General features: G+C 29.8%; 1 long non-coding RNA gene across 1 annotated transcript; it reads right to left on the bottom strand.

Annotated features, from left to right (window-relative positions):
* Positions 1-13,538: 13,538 nt before the first annotated feature.
* Positions 13,539-21,906, bottom strand: LOC128659679 (uncharacterized). Its single transcript, XR_008402461.1, has 4 exons — positions 21,415-21,906; positions 17,928-21,338; positions 17,528-17,648; positions 13,539-17,451 (listed from the first exon to the last, which is right to left on the bottom strand). It is a non-coding gene; the product is annotated as an uncharacterized LOC128659679 (long non-coding RNA).
* Positions 21,907-25,426: the final 3,520 nt, after the last annotated feature.

Here is a 25,426-nt window from a genome sequence, read left to right as displayed (position 1 = left end):
CTTTTGACCCATTTTGCCAAAGGAAAGTAAGTTGCCTAATAATTATGCACACCTGATATAGGGTGTTGATGTCATTAGACCACACCCCTTCTCATTACAGAGATGCACATCACCTAATATGCTTAATTGGTAGTAGGCTTTCGAGCCTATACAGCTTGGAGTAAGACAACATGCATAAAGAGGATGATGTGGTCAAAATACTAATTTGCCTAATAATTATGCACTCCCTGTATTTATTAACCCCTAATCTGCCGTCCCCAACGTCGCCACCACCTACCTACAATTATTAACCCCTAATCTGCCGACCGGACCTCACCGCTACTATAATAAAGTTATTAACCCCTAATCCGCCTCACTCCCGCCTCAATAACCCTATAATAAATAGTATTAACCCCTAATCTGCCCTCCCTAACATCACAGACACCTAACTTCAAGTATTAACCCCTAATCTGCAGACCGGACCTCACCGCTACTCTATTAAATTTATTAACCCCTAAAGCTAAGTCTAACACTAACACCCCCCTAAATTAAATATAATTTTTATCTAACGACATAAATTAACTCTTATTAAATAAATTAATCCTATTTAAAGCTAAATACTTACTTGTAAAATAAACCCTAATATAGCTACAATATAAATTATAATTATATTGTAGCTATTTTAGGTTTTATATTTATTTTACATGCAACTTTGTATTTATTTTAACCAGGTACAATAGCTATTAAATAGTTAATAACTATTTAATAGCTACCTAGTTAAAATAACTACAAAATTACCTGTAAAATAAATCCTAACCTAAGTTACAATTAAACCTAACACTACACTATCAATAAATTAATTAAAAAAAATACCTAGAATTATCTACAATTAAACCTAACACTACACTATCAATAAATTAATTACATACAAATACCTACAATTAAATACAATTAAATAAACTAACTAAAGTACAAAAAATAAAAAAAGGACTAAGTTACAAAAAATAAAAAAATAATTTACAAACATTAGAAAAATATTACAACAATTTTAAGCTAATTACACCTACTCTAAGCCCCCTAATAAAATAACAAAGCCCCCCAAAATAAAAAAATGCCCTACCCTATTCTAAAATACAAATAGAAAAGCTCTTTTACCTTACCAGCCCTTAAAAGGGCCTTTTGCGGGGCATGCCCCAAAGAATTCTGCTCTTTTGCCTGTAAAAAAAAAACATACAATACCCCCCCAACATTACAACCCACCACCCACATACCCCTAATCTAACCCAAACCCCCCTTAAATAAACCTAACACTAAGCCCCTGAAGATCTCCCTACCTTACCTTCACCACGCCGGGTATCACCGATCTGTCCAGAGGAGGCTCCGAAGTCTTCATCCAAGCCCAAGCGGGGGCTGAAGAGGTCCATCATCGGGCTGAAGAGGTCCATCATCGGGCTGAAGTGATCCATCATTGGGCTGAAGAGATCCATCATCCGGCTGAAGAGGTCCATCATCGGGCTGAAGAGGTCCATCATCGGGCTGAAGAAGTCCATCATCCGGCTGTAGTCTTCTATCAAGCTGCATCTTCAATCTTCTTTCTTCCGGATCCATCTTCATCCTGCCGACGCGGAACATCCATCGTGGCCGATGACTTCCCGACGAATGACGGTTCCTTTAAATGACGTCATCCAAGATGGCGTCCCTCGGATTCTGATTGGCTGATGGGATTCTATCAGCCAATCGGAATTAAGGTAGGAAAATTCTGATTGGCTGATGGAATCAGCCAATCAGATTGAGCTCGCATTCTATTGGCTGTTCCGATCAGCCAATAGAATGCAAGCTCAATCTGATTGGCTGATTGGATCAGCCAATCGGATTGAACTTAAATCTGATTGGCTGATTGGATCAGCCAATCGGATTGAACTTAAATCTGATTGGCTGATTCCATCAGCCAATCAGAATTTTACTACCTTAATTCCGATTGGCTGATAGAATCCTATCAGGCAATCGGAATTCGAGGGACGCCATCTTGGATGACGTCATTTAAAGGAACCGTCATTCGTTGGGAAGTCGTTGGCCAGGATGGATGTTCCGCGTCGGCGGGATGAAGATGGATCCGGAAGAAAGAAGATTGAAGATGCCGCTTGATAGAAGACTTCAGCCGGATGATGGACCTCTTCAGCCAGATGATGGACCTCTTCAGCCGGATGATGGACCTCTTCAGCCGGATGATGGATCTCTTCAGCCCGATGATGGATCTCTTCAGCCCGATGATGGATCTCTTCAGCCCGATGATGGATCTCTTCAGCCCGATGATGGATCTTTTCAGCCCGATGATGGATCTCTTCAGCCCCCACTTGGGCTTGGATGAAGACTTCGGAGCCTCCTCCGGACGGATCGATGATACCCGGCGTGGTGAAGATAAGGTAGGGAGATCTTCAGGGGCTTAGTGTTAGGTTTATTTAAGGGGGGTTTGGGTTAGATTAGGGGTATGTGGGTGGTGGGTTGTAATGTTGGGGGGGTATTGTATGTTTTTTTTTACAGGCAAAAGAGCAGAATTCTTTGGGGCATGCCCCGCAAAAGGCCCTTTTAAGGGCTGGTAAGGTAAAAGAGCTTTTCTATTTGTATTTTAGAATAGGGTAGGGCATTGTTTTTTATTTTGGGGGGCTTTGTTATTTTATTAAGGGGCTTAGAGAAGGTGTAATTAGCTTAAAATTGTTGTAATATTTTTCTAATGTTTGTATATTATTTTTTTATTTTTTGTAACTTAGTTCTTTTTTTATTTTTTGTTAGTTTATTTATTTGTATTTATTTGTAGGTATTTGTATGTAATTAATTTATTGATAGTGTAGTGTTAGGTTTAATTGTAGATAATTGTAGGTATTTTATTTAATTAATTTATTGATAGTGTAGTGTTAGCTTTAATTGTAATTTAGGTTAGGATTTATTTTACAGGTAATTTTCTAATTATTTTAACTAGGTAGCTATTAAATAGTTATTAACTATTTAATAGCTATTGTACCTGGTTAAAATAAATACAAAGTTACCTGTAAAATAAATATAAATCCTAAAATAGCTACAATTATAATTTATATTGTAGCTATATTAGGGTTTATTTTACAGGTAAGTATTTAGCTTTAAATAGGAATAATTTATTTAATAAGAGTTAATTTATTTCGTTAGATAAAAATTATATTTAATTTAGGGGGGTGTTAGTGTTAGACTTAGCTTTAGGGGTTAATAAATTTAATAGAGTAGCGGTGAGGTCCGGTTGGCAGATTAGGGGTTAATACTTGAAGTTAGGTGTCGGTGATGTTAGGGATGGAAGATTAGGGGTTAATACTATTTATTATAGGGTTATTGAGGCGGGAGTGAGGCGGATTAGGGGTTAATAACTTTATTATAGTAGCAGTGAGGTCTGGTCGGCAGATTAGGGGTTAATAAGTGTAGGTAGGTGGCAATGACGTTGGGGGCGGCAGATTAGGGGTTAATAAATATAATATAGGGGTCGGCGGTGTTAGGGCAGCAGATTAGGGGTACATAGGGATAACGTAGGTGGCGGCGGTGTATGGAGCGGCAGATTAGGGGTTAAAAAAAATATGCAGGGGTCAGCGATAGCGGGGGCGGCAGATTAGGGGTTAATAAGTGTAAGGTTAGGGGTATTTAGACTCGGGGTTCATGTTAGGGTGTTAGGTGCAGACTTAGGAAGTATTTCCCCATAGGAAACAATGGGGCTGCGTTAGGAGCTGAACGCTGCTTTTTTGCAGGTGTCAGGTTTTTTTCAGCTCAAAATGCCCCATTGTTTCCTATGGGGGAATTGTGCACGAGCACGTTTTTGGAGCTGGCCGTCTCCGTAAGCACCGCTGGTATTTAGAGTTGCAGTGGCGGTAAATATGCCTCTACGCTCCCTTTTTGGAGCCTAATGCAGCCCTTCTGTGAACTCTAAATACCAGCGGTATTTAAAAGGTGCGGGGAAAAAAAAGCATGCGTAGCTAACACACCCGTTTGGCCGCAGAACTCTAAATCTAGCGGTATACCTCTAATAATAATCCCTAACCCTAACTATACCTATAATAATAATCCCTTACTCTAACTATACCTCTAATAATAACCCTTAACCATAACTACACATCTAATAATAATCCCTAACACTAACTATACCTCTAATAATAATCCCTAAATCTAACTATACCTATAATAATAATCCTTAACCCTAACTATACCTCTAATAATAATTTTAACCATAACTATACCTCTAAAAATAATCCCTAACTCTAACTATACCTCTAATAATAATCCTTAACCATAACTATACATCTAATAATAATCCCTAAAACTAACTATACCTCTAATAATAATCCCTAACTCTATCTATACCTCTAATAATAATCCCTAACTCTAACTATACCTCTAATAATAATCCCTAACTCTATCTATACCTCTAATAATAATCCCTAACTCTATCTATACCTCTAATAATAATCCCTAACTCTAACTATACCTCTAATAATAATCCCTAACACTAACTATACCTCTAATTATAATCCTTAACCCTAATTATACCTCTAATAATAATCCTTAACCCTAACTATACCTCTAATAATAATCCTTAACCATAACTATACCTCTAATAATAATCCCTAACTCTAACTATACCTCTAATAATAATCCCTAACTATACCTCTAATAATAATCCCTAACACAAACTATACCTCTAATCATAATTCCTAACTCTAACTACACCTCCAATAATAATCCTTAATCATAACTATAAATCTAATAATAATCCCTTACCCTAACTATACCTCTAATAATAATCCCTAACTCTAACTATACATCTAATAATCCCAAATTCTAACTATACCTCTAATAATAATCCTTAACCCTAACTATACCTCTAAAAATAATCCTTAACCCTAACTATACATCTAATAATAATCCCAAATTCTAACTATACCTCAAATAATAATCCTTAACCATAACTATACATCTAATAATAATCCCTAACACTAACTATACCTCTAATAATAATCCTTAACCATAACTATACATCTCATAATAAACCCTAACACTAACTATATCGCTAATAATAATCCCTAACTCTAACTATACCTCTAATAATAATCCCTAACCCTAACTATACCTATAATAATAATCCCTTACTCTAACTATACCTCTAATAATAATCCCTAACTCAAATTATACCTCTAATAATAATCCCTAACCCGAACTATACCTCTAATAATAATCCTTAACCATAACTATACATTTAATAATAATCCCTAAATCTAACTATACCTCTAATAATACTCCCTAACCCTAACTATACCTCTAATAATAATCCCTAACACTAACTATACCTCTAATAATAATCCTTAACCCTAACTATACCTCTAATAATAATCCCTAACTCACTATACCTCTAATAATAATCCTTAACTCTAACTATACCTTTAATAATAATCCCTAACACTAACTATACCTCTAATAATAATCCTTAACCATAACTATACCTCTAATAATAATCCCTAACTCTAACTATACCTTTAATAATAATCCCTAACTCTAACTATACCTCTAATAATAATCCTTAACCATAACTATACCTCTAATAATAATCCTTAACCATAACTATACCTCTAATAATAATCTCTAACCCTAACTATACCTCTAATAATAATCCCTAACACTAACTATACCTCTAATAATAATCCTTAACCATAAATATACCTTTTATAATAATCCTTAACCATAACTATACCTCTAATAATAATCCCTAACTATACCTCTAATAATAATCCCTAATACTAACTTTACCTCTAATGATAATCCTTAACTATAACTATACCTCTAATAATAATCCCTAACACTAACTATACCTCTAATAATAATCCTTTAATAATAATCCTTAACTATAACTATACCTCTAATAATAATCCCTAACACTAACTATACCTCTAATAATGATCCTTTAATAATAATCCTTAACTCTAACTATACCTCCAATAATAATCCTTAACCATAACTATACCTCTAATAATAATCTCTAACCCTAACTATACCTCTAATAATAATCCCTAACACTAACTAAACCTCTAATAATAATCCCTAACACTAACTATACATTTAATAATAATCCCTAACTCTAACTATACCTCTAATAATAATCCTTAACCATAACTATACATCTCATAATAAGCCCTAACACTAACTATACCTCTAATAATAATCCCTAACACTAACTGTACCTCTAATAATAATCCCTAACTCTAACTATATCTCTAATAATAATCCCTAACTCTAACTATACCTCTAATAATAATCCCTAACCCTAACTATACCTATAATAATAATCCCTTACTCTAACTATACCTCTAATAATAATCCCTAACCCTAACTATACCTATAATAATAATCCCTTACTCTAACTATACCTCTAATAATAATCCCTAACTCTAACTATACCTCTAATAATAATCCCTAACTCTAATTATACCTCTAATAATAATCCCTAATCCGAACTATACCTCTAATAATAATCCTTAACCATAACTATACCTCTAATAATAATTCCTAGCCCTAACTATACCTCTAATAATAATCCCTAACCCAAACAATACCTCTAAAAATAATCCCTAACTCTAACTATACCTTTAGTAATAATCCCTAACTCTAACTATATCTCTAGTAATAATCCCTAACTCTAACTATATCTCTAATAATAATTCCTAACTCTAACTATACCTCTAATAATAATCCCTAACCCTAACTATACATCTAATAATAATCTCTAACACTAACTATACCTCTAATAATAATCCCTAACCCTAACTATACCTCTACTAATAATCCTTTACTCAAACTATACCTCTAATAATAATCCATAACTATACCTTTACTAATAATAATCCTTAACCCTAACTATACCTCTAAAAATAATCCCTAACTCTAACTATGCCATTAATAATAATCCCTAACTCTAACTATACCTCTAATAATAATCCTTAACCATAACTATAGATCTAATAATAATCCCTAACACTAACTATACCTCTAATAATAATCCCTAACCCTAACTATACCTCTAATAATAATCCTTAACCATAACTATCCCTCTAATAATAATCCTAAACCCTAACTATACCTCTAAAAATAATCTCTAACTCTAACTATACATTTAATAATAATCCCTAAGTATAACTATACCTCTAATAATAATCCCTAACCCTAACTATACCTCTAATAATAATCCCTAACACTAACTATACCTCTAATAATAATCCCTAACTCACTATACCTCTAATAATAATCCTTAACTCTAACTATACCTTTAATAATAATCCCTAACACTAACCATACCTCTAATAATAACCCTTTACCCTAACTATACCTCTAATAATAATCCCTAACACTAACTATACCTCTAATAATAATCCTTAACCATAACTATACCTCTAATAATAATCCCTAACTATACCTCTAATAATAATCCCTAATACTAACTTTACCTCTAATGATAATCCTTAACTATAACTATACCTCTAATAATAATCCCTAACACTAACTATACCTCTAATAATAATCCTTTAATAATAATCCTTAACTATAACTATACCTCTAATAATAATCCTTAACAATAACTATACCTCTAATAAAAATCCCTAACACTAACTATACCTCTAATAATGATCCTTTAATAATAATCCTTAACTCTAACTATACCTCCAATAATAATCCTTAACCATAACAATACCTCTAATAATAATCTCTAACCCTAACTATACCTCTAATAATAATCCCTAACACTAACTATACCTCTAATAATAATCCTTAACCATAACTATACATCTCATAATAAGCCCTAACACTAACTATACCTCTAATAATAATCCTTAACCATAACTATACATCTCATAATAAGCCCTAACACTAACTATACCTCTAATAATAATCCCTAACACTAACTGTACCTCCAATAATAATCCCTAACTCTAACTATATCTCTAATAATAATCCCTAACTCTAACTATACCTCTAATAATAATCCCTAACTCTAACTATACATTTAATAATAATCCCTAACTCTAACTACACCTCTAATAATAATCCTTAACCATAACTATACATCTCATAATAAGCCCTAACACTAACTATACCTCTAATAATAATCCCTAACACTAACTGTACCTCCAATAATAATCCCTAACTCTAACTATATCTCTAATAATAATCCCTAACTCTAACTATACCTCTAATAATAATCCCTAACCCTAACTATACCTCTAATAATCCATTAATCTAACCATACCTCTAATAATAATTCCTAACCCTAACTATACCTCTAATAATAATCCCTAACTCTAATTATACCTCTAATAATAATCCCTAGAGCAACTATACCTCTAATCCCTAGAGGAACTATACCTCTAATAATCCCTTAATCTAACTATACCTCTAATAATAATCCCTAACCCTAACTATACCTCTAATAATAATCCCTAAATCTAACTATACCTCTAATAATAATCCCTAACTCTAATTATACCTCTAATAATAATCCCTAACCCGAACTATACCTCTAATAATAATCCTTAACCATAACTATACCTCTAATAATAATCCCTAACCCTAACTATACCTCTTATAATAATCCCTAACCCAAACAATACCTCTAAAAATAATCCCTAACTCCAACTATACCTTTAGTAATAATCCCTAACTCTAACTATATCTCTAATAATAATTCCTAACTCTAACTATACCTCTAATAATAATCCCTAACCCTAACTATACATCTAATAATAATCCCTAACACTAACTATACCTCTAATAATAATCCCTAACCCTAACTATACCTCTACTAATAATCCTTTACTCAAACTATACCTCTAATAATAATCCCTAACTATACCTTTACTAATAATAATCCTTAACCCTAACTATACCTCTAAAAATAATCCTTAACCATAACTATAGATCTAATAATAATCCCTAACACTAACTATACCTCTAATAATAATCCTTAACCATAACTATAGATCTAATAATAATCCTTAACACTAACTATACCTCTAATAATAATCCCTAACTCTAACTATACCTCTAATAATACTCCTTAACCATAACTATACCTCTAATAATAATCCTTAACCATAACTATAGATCTAATAATAATCCCTAACACTAACTATAACTCTAATAATAATCCCTAACCCTAACTATAACTCTAATAATAATCCTTAACCATAACTATCCCTCTAATAATAATCCTTAACCCTAACTATACCTCTAAAAATAATCCCTAACTCTAACTATAGATTTAATAATAATCCCTAAGTATAACTATACCTCTAATAATAATCCCTAACCCTAACTATACCTCTAATAATAATCCCTAACACTAACTATACCTCTAATAATAATCCTTAACCCTAACTATACCTCTAATAATAATCCCTAACTCACTATACCTCTAATAATAATCCTTAACTCTAACTATACCTCTAATAATAATCCCTTAACTCTAACTATACCTCTAATAATAATCCCTAACCCAAACAATACCTCTAAAAATAATCCCTAACTCTAACTATACCTTTAGTAATAATCCCTAACTCTAACTATACCTCTAATAATAATCCCTAACCCTAACTATACATATAATAATAATCCCTAACACTAACTATACCTCTAATAATAACCCCTAACCCTAATTTACCTCTACTAATAATCCTTTACTCAAACTATACCTCTAATAATAATCCATAACTATACCTTTACTAATAATAATCCTTAACCCTAACTATACCTCTAAAAATAATCCCTAACTCTAACTATACCATTAATAATAATTCCTAACTCTAACTATACCTCTAATAATAATCCTTAACCATAACTATAGATCTAATATTAATCCCTAACACTAACTATACCTCTAATAATAATCCCTAACCCTAACTATACCTCTAATAATAATCCTTAACCATAACTATCCCTCTAATAATAATCCTTAACCCTAACTATACCTCTAAAAATAATCCCTAACACTAACTATACCTCTAATAATAATCCCTAACCCTAACTTTACCTCTAATAATAATCCCTAACACTAACTATACCTCTAATAATAATCCTTAACCATAACTATACCTCTTATAATAATCCTTAACCATAACTATACCTCTAATAATAATCCCTAACTATACCTCTAATAATAATCTTTAATCCTAACTATACCTCTAATAATAATCCCTAACTCACTATACCTCTAATAATAATCCTTAACACTAACTATAACTTTAATAATAATCCATAACACTAACTATACCTCTACTAATAATCCTTTACTCAAACTATACCTCTAATAATAATCCCTAATGATACCTTTACTAATAATAATCCTTAACCCTAACTATACCTCTAAAAATAATCCTTAACCATAACTATAGATCTAATAATAATCCCTAACACTAACTATACCTCTAATAATAATCCTTAACCATAACTATAGATCTAATAATAATCCCTAACACTAACTATACCTCTAATAATAATCCCTAACCCTAACTATAACTCTAATAATAATCCTTGACCATAACTATCCCTCTAATAATAATCCTTAACCCTAACTATACCTCTAATAATAATCCCTAACCCTAACTTTACCTCTAATAATAATCCCTAACACTAACTATACCTCTAATAATAATCTTTAACCCTAACTATACCTCTAATAATAATCCCTAACCCTAACTATACCTCTAATAATAATCCCTAAATCTAACTATACCTCTAATAATAATCCCTAAATCTAACTATACCTCTAATAATAATCCCTAACTCTAATTATACCTCTAATAATAATCCCTAACCCGAACTATACCTCTAATAATAATCCTTAACCATAACTATACCTCTAATAATAATCCCTAACCCTAACTATACCTCTTATAATAATCCCTAACCCAAACAATACCTCTAAAAATAATCCCTAACTCCAACTATACCTTTAGTAATAATCCCTAACTCTAACTATATCTCTAATAATAATTCCTAACTCTAACTATACCTCTAATAATAATCCCTAACCCTAACTATACATCTAATAATAATCCCTAACACTAACTATACCTCTAATAATAATCCCTAACCCTAACTATACCTCTACTAATAATCCTTTACTCAAACTATACCTCTAATAATAATCCCTAACTATACCTTTACTAATAATAATCCTTAACCCTAACTATACCTCTAAAAATAATCCTCAACCATAACTATAGATCTAATAATAATCCCTAACACTAACTATACCTCTAATAATAATCCTTAACCATAACTATAGATCTAATAATAATCCTTAACACTAACTATACCTCTAATAATAATCCCTAACTCTAACTATACCTCTAATAATACTCCTTAACCATAACTATACCTCTAATAATAATCCTTAACCATAACTATAGATCTAATAATAATCCCTAACACTAACTATAACTCTAATAATAATCCCTAACCCTAACTATAACTCTAATAATAATCCTTAACCATAACTATCCCTCTAATAATAATCCTTAACCCTAACTATACCTCTAAAAATAATCCCTAACTCTAACTATAGATTTAATAATAATCCCTAAGTATAACTATACCTCTAATAATAATCCCTAACCCTAACTATACCTCTAATAATAATCCCTAACACTAACTATACCTCTAATAATAATCCTTAACCCTAACTATACCTCTAATAATAATCCCTAACTCACTATACCTCTAATAATAATCCTTAACTCTAACTATACCTCTAATAATAATCCCTTAATCTAACTATACCTCTAATAATAATCCCTAACCCAAACAATACCTCTAAAAATAATCCCTAACTCTAACTATACCTTTAGTAATAATCCCTAACTCTAACTATACCTCTAATAATAATCCCTAACCCTAACTATACATATAATAATAATCCCTAACACTAACTATACCTCTAATAATAACCCCTAACCCTAATTTACCTCTACTAATAATCCTTTACTCAAACTATACCTCTAATAATAATCCATAACTATACCTTTACTAATAATAATCCTTAACCCTAACTATACCTCTAAAAATAATCCCTAACTCTAACTATACCATTAATAATAATTCCTAACTCTAACTATACCTCTAATAATAATCCTTAACCATAACTATAGATCTAATATTAATCCCTAACACTAACTATACCTCTAATAATAATCCCTAACCCTAACTATACCTCTAATAATAATCCTTAACCATAACTATCCCTCTAATAATAATCCTTAACCCTAACTATACCTCTAAAAATAATCCCTAACTCTAACTATAGATTTAATAATAATCCCTAACCCTAACTTTACCTCTAATAATAATCCCTAACACTAACTATACCTCTAATAATAATCCTTAACCCTAACTATACCTCTAATAATAATCCTTAACTATAACTATACCTCTAATAATAATCCCTAACCCTAACTTTACCTCTAATAATAATCCCTAACACTAACTATACCTCTAATAATAATCCTTAACCATAACTATACCTCTTATAATAATCCTTAACCATAACTATACCTCTAATAATAATCCCTAACTATACCTCTAATAATAATCTTTAATCCTAACTATACCTCTAATAATAATCCCTAACTCACTATACCTCTAATAATAATCCTTAACACTAACTATAACTTTAATAATAATCCATAACACTAACTATACCTCTACTAATAATCCTTTACTCAAACTATACCTCTAATAATAATCCCTAATGATACCTTTACTAATAATAATCCTTAACCCTAACTATACCTCTAAAAATAATCCTTAACCATAACTATAGATCTAATAATAATCCCTAACACTAACTATACCTCTAATAATAATCCTTAACCATAACTATAGATCTAATAATAATCCCTAACACTAACTATACCTCTAATAATAATCCCTAACCCTAACTATAACTCTAATAATAATCCTTAACCATAACTATCCCTCTAATAATAATCCTTAACCCTAACTATACCTCTAATAATAATCCCTAACCCTAACTTTACCTCTAATAATAATCCCTAACACTAACTATACCTCTAATAATAATCTTTAACCCTAACTATACCTCTAATAATAATCCCTAACTCACTATACCTCTAATAATAATCTTTAACTCTAACTATACCTTTAATAATATTCCCTAACACTAACTATACCTCTAATAATAATCCTTAACCCTAACTATACCTCTAATAATTATATCTAACCCTAACTATACCTCTAATAATAATCCCTAACACTAACTATACCTCTAATAATAATCCTTAACCATAACTATACCTCTTATAATAATCCTTAACCATAACTATACCTCTAATAATAATCCCTAACTATACCTCTAATAATAATCCCTAATACTATCTTTACCTCTAATGATAATCCTTAACTATAACTATACCTCTAATAATAATCCCTAACACTAACTATACCTCTAATAATAATCCTTAACTATAACTATACCTCTAATAATAATCCCTAACCCTAACTATACATCTAATAATAATCCCTAACACTAACTATACCTCTAATAATAATCCCTAACCCTAACTATACCTCTACTAATAATCCTTTACTCAAACTATACCTCTAATAATAATCCCTAACTATACCTTTACTAATAATAATCCTTAACCCTAACTATACCTCTAAAAATAATCCTTAACCATAACTATAGATCTAATAATAATCCCTAACACTAACTATACCTCTAATAATAATCCTTAACCATAACTATAGATCTAATAATAATCCTTAACACTAACTATACCTCTAATAATAATCCCTAACTCTAACTATACCTCTAATAATACTCCTTAACCATAACTATACCTCTAATAATAATCCTTAACCATAACTATAGATCTAATAATAATCCCTAACACTAACTATAACTCTAATAATAATCCCTAACCCTAACTATAACTCTAATAATAATCCTTAACCATAACTATCCCTCTAATAATAATCCTTAACCCTAACTATACCTCTAAAAATAATCCCTAACTCTAACTATAGATTTAATAATAATCCCTAAGTATAACTATACCTCTAATAATAATCCCTAACCCTAACTATACCTCTAATAATAATCCCTAACACTAACTATACCTCTAATAATAATCCTTAACCCTAACTATACCTCTAATAATAATCCCTAACTCACTATACCTCTAATAATAATCCTTAACTCTAACTATACCTCTAATAATAATCCCTTAATCTAACTATACCTCTAATAATAATCCCTAACCCAAACAATACCTCTAAAAATAATCCCTAACTCTAACTATACCTTTAGTAATAATCCCTAACTCTAACTATACCTCTAATAATAATCCCTAACCCTAACTATACATATAATAATAATCCCTAACACTAACTATACCTCTAATAATAACCCCTAACCCTAATTTACCTCTACTAATAATCCTTTACTCAAACTATACCTCTAATAATAATCCATAACTATACCTTTACTAATAATAATCCTTAACCCTAACTATACCTCTAAAAATAATCCCTAACTCTAACTATACCATTAATAATAATTCCTAACTCTAACTATACCTCTAATAATAATCCTTAACCATAACTATAGATCTAATATTAATCCCTAACACTAACTATACCTCTAATAATAATCCCTAACCCTAACTATACCTCTAATAATAATCCTTAACCATAACTATCCCTCTAATAATAATCCTTAACCCTAACTATACCTCTAAAAATAATCCCTAACACTAACTATACCTCTAATAATAATCCCTAACCCTAACTTTACCTCTAATAATAATCCCTAACACTAACTATACCTCTAATAATAATCCTTAACCATAACTATACCTCTTATAATAATCCTTAACCATAACTATACCTCTAATAATAATCCCTAACTATACCTCTAATAATAATCTTTAATCCTAACTATACCTCTAATAATAATCCCTAACTCACTATACCTCTAATAATAATCCTTAACACTAACTATAACTTTAATAATAATCCATAACACTAACTATACCTCTACTAATAATCCTTTACTCAAACTATACCTCTAATAATAATCCCTAATGATACCTTTACTAATAATAATCCTTAACCCTAACTATACCTCTAAAAATAATCCTTAACCATAACTATAGATCTAATAATAATCCCTAACACTAACTATACCTCTAATAATAATCCTTAACCATAACTATAGATCTAATAATAATCCCTAACACTAACTATACCTCTAATAATAATCCCTAACCCTAACTTTACCTCTAATAATAATCCCTAACACTAACTATACCTCTAATAATAATCTTTAACCCTAACTATACCTCTAATAATAATCCCTAACTCACTATACCTCTAATAATAATCTTTAACTCTAACTATACCTTTAATAATATTCCCTAACACTAACTATACCTCTAATAATAATCCTTAACCCTAACTATACCTCTAATAATTATATCTAACCCTAACTATACCTCTAATAATAATCCCTAACACTAACTATACCTCTAATAATAATCCTTAACCATAACTATACCTCTTATAATAATCCTTAACCATAACTATACCTCTAATAATAATCCCTAACTATACCTCTAATAATAATCCCTAATACTAACTTTACCTCTAATGATAATCCTTAACTATAACTATACCTCTAATAATAATCCCTAACACTAACTATACCTCTAATAATAATCCTTAACTATAACTATACCTCTAATAATAATCCTTTAATAATAGTCCTTAACTATAACTATACCTCTAATAATAATCCCTAACACTAACTATACCTCTAATAATGATCCTTTAATAATAATCCTTAACTCTAACTATACCTCCAATAATAATCCTTAACCATAACAATACCTCTAATGATAATCTCTAACCCTAACTATACCTCTAATAATAATCCCTAACACTAACTATACCTCTAATAATAATCCCTAACACTAACTATACATTTAATAATAATCCCTAACTCTAACTACACCTCTAATAATAATCCTTAACCATAACTATACATCTCATAATAAGCCCTAACACTAACTACACCTCTAATAATAATCCCTAACACTAACTGTACCTCTAATAATAATCCCTAAATCTAACTATACCTCTAATAATAATCCCTAACCCTAACTATACCTATAATAATCCCTTAATCTAACTATACCTCTAATAATAATCCCTAACCCTAACTATACCTCTAATAATAATCCCTAACTCTAACTATACCTCTAATAATAATCCCTAACTCTAATTATACCTCTAATAATAATCCCTAACCCGAACTATACCTCTAATAATAATCCTTAACCATAACTATACCTCTAATAATAATCCCTAACCCTAACTATACCTCTAATAATAATCCCTAACCAAAACAATACCTCTAAAAATAATCCCTAACTCTAACAATACCTTTAGTAATAATCCCTAACTCTAACTATACCTCTAATAATAATCCCTAACCCTAACTATACATCTAATAAAAATCCCTAACACTAACTATACCTCTAATAATAATCCCTAACCCTAACTATACCTCTACTAATAATCCTTTACTCAAACTATACCTCTACTAATAATCCTTTACTCAAACTATACCTCTAATAATAATCCCTAACTATACCTTTACTAATAATAATCCTTAACCCTAACTATACCTCTAAAAATAATCCCTAACTCTAACTATACCTCTAATAATAATCCTTAACCATAACTACAGATCTAATAATAATCCCTAACACTAACTATACCTTTAATAATAATCCCTAACCCTAACTATAACTCTAATAATAATTCTTAACCATAACTATCCCACTAATAATAATCTTTAACCCTAACTATACCTCTAAAAATAATCCCTAACCCTAACTATACCTCTAATAATAATCCCTAACACTAACTATACCTCTAATAATAATCCTTAACCCTAACTATACCTCTAATAATAATCCCTAACTCACTATACCTCTAATAATAATCCTTAACTCTAACTATACCTTTAATATTAATCCCTAACACTAACTATACCTCTAATAATAATCCTTAACCCCTAACTATACCTCTAATAATAATCCCTAACTCTAACTATACCTTTAATAATAATCATTAACCATAACTATACCTCTAATAAAAATCCTTAACCATAACTATACCTCTAATAATAATCTCTAACCCTAACTATACCTCTAATAATAATCCCTAACACTAACTATACCTCTAATAATAATCCTTAACCATAACTATACCTCTTATAATAATCCTTAACCATAACTATACCTCTAATAATAATCCCTAACTATACCTCTAATAATAATCCCTAATACTAACTTTACCTCTAATGATAATCCTTAACTATAACTATACCTCTAATAAAAATCCCTAACACTAACTATACCTCTAATAATAATCCTTTAATAATAATCCTTAACTATAACTATACCTCTAATAATAATCCTTTAATAATAATCCTTAACTATAACTATACCTCTAATAATAATCCCTAACACTAACTATACCTCTAATAATGATCCTTTAATAATAATCCTTAACTCTAACTATACCTCCAATAATAATCCTTAACCATAACTATACCTCTAATAATAATCTCTAACCCTTACTATACCTCTAATAATAATCCCTAACACTAACTATACCTCTAATAATAATCCCTAACACTAACTATACATTTAATAATAATCCCTAACTCTAACTATACCTCTAATAATAATCCTTAACCATAACTATACATCTCATAATAAGCACTAACACTAACTATACCTCTAATAATAATCCCTAACACTAACTGTACCTCTAATAATAATCCCTAACTCTAACTATACCTCTAATAATAATCCCTAACTCTAACTATACCTCTAATAATAATCCCTAACCCTAACTATACCTATAATAATCCCATAATCTAACTATACCTCTAATAATAATCCCTAACCCTAACTATACCTATAATAATAATCCCTTACTCTAACTATACCTCTAATAATAATCCCTAACTCTAACTATACCTCTAATAATAATCCCTAACTCTAATTACACCTCTAATAATAATCCCTAACCCGAACTATACCTCTAATAGTAAACCTTAACCATAACTATACCTCTAATAATAATCCCTAGCCCTAACTATACCGCTAATAATAATCCCTAACCCAAACACTACCTCTAAAAATCATCCCTAACTCTATCTATACCTTTAGTAATAATCCCTAACTCTAACTATATCGCTAATAATAATTCCTAACTCTAACTATACCTCTAATAATAATCCCTAACCCTAACTATACATCTAATAATAATCCCTAACACTAACTATACCTCTAATAATAATCCCTAACTCTAACTATATCTCTAATAATAATCCCTAACTCTAACTATACCTCTAATAATAATCCCTAACCCTAACTATACCTATAATAATCCCTTAATCTAACTATACCTCTAATAATAATCCCTAACCCTAACTATACCTATAATAATAATCCCTTACTCTAACTATACCTCTAATAATAATCCCTAACTCTAACTATACCTCTAATAATAATCCCTAACTCTAATTACACCTCTAATAATAATCCCTAACCCGAACTATACCTCTAATAGTAAACCTTAACCATAACTATACCTCTAATAATAATCCCTAGCCCTAACTATACCGCTAATAATAATCCCTAACCCAAACAATACCTCTAAAAATCATCCCTAACTCTATCTATACCTTTAGTAATAATCCCTAACTCTAACTATATCGCTAATAATAATTCCTAACTCTAACTATACCTCTAATAATAATCCCTAACCCTAACTATACATCTAATAATAATCCCTAACACGAACTATACCTCTAATAATAATCCTTAACCATAACTATACTTCTAATAATAATCCTTAACCATAACTATAGATCTAATAATAATCCCTAACACTAACTATACCTCTAATAATAATCCCTTACCCTAACTATACCTCTAATAATAATCCTTAACCATAACTATCCCTCTAATAATAATCCTTAACCCTAACTATACCTCTAAAAATAATCCCTAACTCTAACTATACCATTAATAATAATCCATAACTCTAACTATACCTCTAATAATAATCCTTAACCATAACTATAGATCTAATAATAATCCCTAACCCTAACTATACCTCTAATAATAATCCCTAACCCTAACTATACCTCTAATAATAATCCCTAACACTAACTATACCTCTAATAATAATCCTTAACCCTAACTATACCTCTAATAATAATCCCTAACTCACTATACCTCTAATAATAATCCCTAACACTAACTATACCTCTAATAATAATCCCTAACACTAACTATACATTTAATAATAATCCCTAACTCTAACTACACCTCTAATAATAATCCTTAACTCTAACTATATATCTAATAATAATCCCTAACACTAACTATACCTCTAATAATAATCCTTAACCATAACTATACCTCTTATAATAATCCTTAACCATAACTATACCTCTAATAATAATCCCTAACTATACCTCTAATAATAATCCCTAATACTAACTTTACCTCTAATGATAATCCTTAACTATAACTATACCTCTAATAATAATCCTTTAATAATAATCCTTAACTATAACTATACCTCTAATAATAATCCCTAACACTAACTATACCTCTAATAATGATCCTTTAATAATAATCCTTAACTCTAACTATACCTCCAATAATAATCCTTAACCATAACAATACCTCTAATGATAATCTCTAACCCTAACTATACCTCTAATAATAATCCCTAACACTAACTATACCTCTAATAATAATCCCTAACACTAACTATACATTTAATAATAATCCCTAACTCTAACTACACCTCTAATAATAATCCTTAACCATAACTATACATCTCATAATAAGCCCTAACACTAACTACACCTCTAATAATAATCCCTAACACTAACTGTACCTCTAATAATAATCCCTAAATCTAACTATACCTCTAATAATAATCCCTAACCCTAACTATACCTATAATAATCCCTTAATCTAACTATACCTCTAATAATAATCCCTAACCCTAACTATACCTCTAATAATAATCCCTAACTCTAACTATACCTCTAATAATAATCCCTAACTCTAACTATACCTCTAATAATAATCCCTAACCCGAACTATACCTCTAATAATAATCCTTAACCATAACTATACCTCTAATAATAATCCCTAACCCTAACTATACCTCTAATAATAATCCCTAACCAAAACAATACCTCTAAAAATAATCCCTAACTCTAACAATACCTTTAGTAATAATCCCTAACTCTAACTATACCTCTAATAATAATCCCTAACCCTAACTATACATCTAATAAAAATCCCTAACACTAACTATACCTCTAATAATAATCCCTAACCCTAACTATACCTCTACTAATAATCCTTTACTCAAACTATACCTCTACTAATAATCCTTTACTCAAACTATACCTCTAATAATAATCCCTAACTATACCTTTACTAATAATAATCCTTAACCCTAACTATACCTCTAAAAATAATCCCTAACTCTAACTATACCTCTAATAATAATCCTTAACCATAACTACAGATCTAATAATAATCCCTAACACTAACTATACCTTTAATAATAATCCCTAACCCTAACTATAACTCTAATAATAATTCTTAACCATAACTATCCCACTAATAATAATCTTTAACCCTAACTATACCTCTAAAAATAATCCCTAACCCTAACTATACCTCTAATAATAATCCCTAACACTAACTATACCTCTAATAATAATCCTTAACCCTAACTATACCTCTAATAATAATCCCTAACTCACTATACCTCTAATAATAATCCTTAACTCTAACTATACCTTTAATATTAATCCCTAACACTAACTATACCTCTAATAATAATCCTTAACCCCTAACTATACCTCTAATAATAATCCCTAACTCTAACTATACCTTTAATAATAATCATTAACCATAACTATACCTCTAATAAAAATCCTTAACCATAACTATACCTCTAATAATAATCTCTAACCCTAACTATACCTCTAATAATAATCCCTAACACTAACTATACCTCTAATAATAATCCTTAACCATAACTATACCTCTTATAATAATCCTTAACCATAACTATACCTCTAATAATAATCCCTAACTATACCTCTAATAATAATCCCTAATACTAACTTTACCTCTAATGATAATCCTTAACTATAACTATACCTCTAATAAAAATCCCTAACACTAACTATACCTCTAATAATAATCCTTTAATAATAATCCTTAACTATAACTATACCTCTAATAATAATCCTTTAATAATAATCCTTAACTATAACTATACCTCTAATAATAATCCCTAACACTAACTATACCTCTAATAATGATCCTTTAATAATAATCCTTAACTCTAACTATACCTCCAATAATAATCCTTAACCATAACTATACCTCTAATAATAATCTCTAACCCTTACTATACCTCTAATAATAATCCCTAACACTAACTATACCTCTAATAATAATCCCTAACACTAATTATACATTTAATAATAATCCCTAACTCTAACTATACCTCTAATAATAATCCTTAACCATAACTATACATCTCATAATAAGCACTAACACTAACTATACCTCTAATAATAATCCCTAACACTAACTGTACCTCTAATAATAATCCCTAACTCTAACTATATCTCTAATAATAATCCCTAACTCTAACTATACCTCTAATAATAATCCCTAACCCTAACTATACCTATAATAATCCCATAATCTAACTATACCTCTAATAATAATCCCTAACCCTAACTATACCTATAATAATAATCCCTTACTCTAACTATACCTCTAATAATAATCCCTAACTCTAACTATACCTCTAATAATAATCCCTAACTCTAATTACACCTCTAATAATAATCCCTAACCCGAACTATACCTCTAATAGTAAACCTTAACCATAACTATACCTCTAATAATAATCCCTAGCCCTAACTATACCGCTAATAATAATCCCTAACCCAAACAATACCTCTAAAAATAATCCCTAACTCTAACTATACCTTTAGTAATAATCCCTAACTCTAACTATATCGCTAATAATAATTCCTAACTCTAACTATACCTCTAATAATAATCCCTAACCCTAACTATACATCTAATAATAATCCCTAACACTAACTGTACCTCTAATAATAATCCCTAACTCTAACTATATCTCTAATAATAATCCCTAACTCTAACTATACCTCTAATAATAATCCCTAACCCTAACTATACCTATAATAATCCCTTAATCTAACTATACCTCTAATAATAATCCCTAACCCTAACTATACCTATAATAATAATCCCTTACTCTAACTATACCTCTAATAATAATCCCTAACTCTAACTATACCTCTAATAATAATCCCTAACTCTAACTATACCTCTAATAATAATCCCTAACCCGAACTATACCTCTAATAGTAAACCTTAACCATAACTATACCTCTAATAATAATCCCTAGCCCTAACTATACCGCTAATAATAATCCCTAACCCAAACAATACCTCTAAAAATCATCCCTAACTCTATCTATACCTTTAGTAATAATCCCTAACTCTAACTATATCGCTAATAATAATTCCTAACTCTAACTATACCTCTAATAATAATCCCTAACCCTAACTATACATCTAATAATAATCCCTAACACGAACTATACCTCTAATAATAATCCTTAACCATAACTATACCTCTAATAATAATCCTTAACCATAACTATAGATCTAATAATAATCCCTAACACTAACTATACCTCTAATAATAATCCCTTACCCTAACTATACCTCTAATAATAATCCTTAACCATAACTATCCCTCTAATAATAATCCTTAACCCTAACTATACCTCTAAAAATAATCCCTAACTCTAACTATACCATTAATAATAATCCATAACTCTAACTATACCTCTAATAATAATCCTTAACCATAACTATAGATCTAATAATAATCCCTAACCCTAACTATACCTCTAATAATAATCCCTAACCCTAACTATACCTCTAATAATAATCCCTAACACTAACTATACCTCTAATAATAATCCTTAACCCTAACTATACCTCTAATAATAATCCCTAACTCACTATACCTCTAATAATAATCCCTAACACTAACTATACCTCTAATAATAATCCCTAACACTAACTATACATTTAATAATAATCCCTAACTCTAACTACACCTCTAATAATAATCCTTAACTCTAACTATATATCTAATAATAATCCCTAACACTAACTATACCTCTAATAATAATCCTTAACCATAACTATACCTCTTATAATAATCCTTAACCATAACTATACCTCTAATAATAATCCCTAACTATACCTCTAATAATAATCCCTAATACTAACTTTACCTCTAATGATAATCCTTAACTATAACTATACCTCTAATAATAATCCTTTAATAATAATCCTTAACTATAACTATACCTCTAATAATAATCCCTAACACTAACTATACCTCTAATAATGATCCTTTAATAATAATCCTTAACTATAACTATACCTCTAATAATAATCCCTAACTCTAACTATACCTCTAATAATAATCCCTAACCCTAACTATACCTCTAATAATAATCCCTTACTCTAACTATACCTCTAATAATAATCCCTAACCCTAACTATACCTATAATAATAATCCCTTACTCTAACTATACCTCTAATAATAATCCCTAACTCTAATTACACCTCTAATAATAATCCCTAACCCGAACTATACCTCTAATAGTAAACCTTAACCATAACTATACCTCTAATAATAATCCCTAGCCCTAACTATACCGCTAATAATAATCCCTAACCCAAACACTACCTCTAAAAATCATCCCTAACTCTATCTATACCTTTAGTAATAATCCTTAACTCTAACTATATCGCTAATAATAATTCCTAACTCTAACTATACCTCTAATAATAATCCCTAACCCTAACTATACATCTAATAATAATCCCTAACCCTAACTATACCTCTAATAATAATCCCTAACTCTAACTATACCTCTAATAATAATCCCTAACTCTAATTATACCTCTAATAATAATCCCTAACCCGAACTATACCTCTAATAATAATCCTTAACCATAACTATACCTCTAATAATAATCCCTAACCCTAACTATACCTCTAATAATAATCCCTAACCAAAACAATACCTCTAAAAATAATCCCTAACTCTAACAATACCTTTAGTAATAATCCCTAACTCTAACTATACCTCTAATAATAATCCCTAACCCTAACTATACATCTAATAAAAATCCCTAACACTAACTATACCTCTAATAATAATCCCTAACCCTAACTATACCTCTACTAATAATCCTTTACTCAAACTATACCTCTACAAATAATACTTTACTCAAACTATACCTCTAATAATAATCACTAACTATACCTTTACTAATAATAATCCTTAACCCTAACTATACCTCTAAAAATAATCCCTAACTCTAACTATACCTCTAATAATAATCCTTAACCATAACTACAGATCTAATAATAATCCCTAACACTAACTATACCTTTAATAATAATCCCTAACCCTAACTATAACTCTAATAATAATTCTTAACCATAACTATCCCACTAATAATAATCTTTAACCCTAACTATACCTCTAAAAATAATCCCTAACCCTAACTATACCTCTAATAATAATCCCTAACACTAACTATACCTCTAATAATAATCCTTAACCCTAACTATACCTCTAATAATAATCCCTAACTCACTATACCTCTAATAATAATCCTTAACTCTAACTATACCTTTAATATTAATCCCTAACACTAACTATACCTCTAATAATAATCCTTAACCCCTAACTATACCTCTAATAATAATCCCTAACTCTAACTATACCTTTAATAATAATCATTAACCATAACTATACCTCTAATAAAAATCCTTAACCATAACTATACCTCTAATAATAATCCCTAACCCTAACTATACCTCTAATAATAATCCCTAACACTAACTATACCTCTAATAATAATCCTTAACCATAACTATACCTCTTATAATAATCCTTAACCATAACTATACCTCTAATAATAATCCCTAACTATACCTCTAATAATAATCCCTAATACTAACTTTACCTCTAATGATAATCCTTAACTATAACTATACCTCTAATAAAAATCCCTAACACTAACTATACCTCTAATAATAATCCTTTAATAATAATCCTTAACTATAACTATACCTCTAATAATAATCCTTTAATAATAATCC

This window comes from Bombina bombina, chromosome 5 (assembly GCF_027579735.1).
Source record: "Bombina bombina isolate aBomBom1 chromosome 5, aBomBom1.pri, whole genome shotgun sequence".
Classification (NCBI taxonomy): domain Eukaryota; kingdom Metazoa; phylum Chordata; class Amphibia; order Anura; family Bombinatoridae; genus Bombina; species Bombina bombina.
This window is presented reverse-complemented; position numbering and strand designations above follow the sequence as displayed.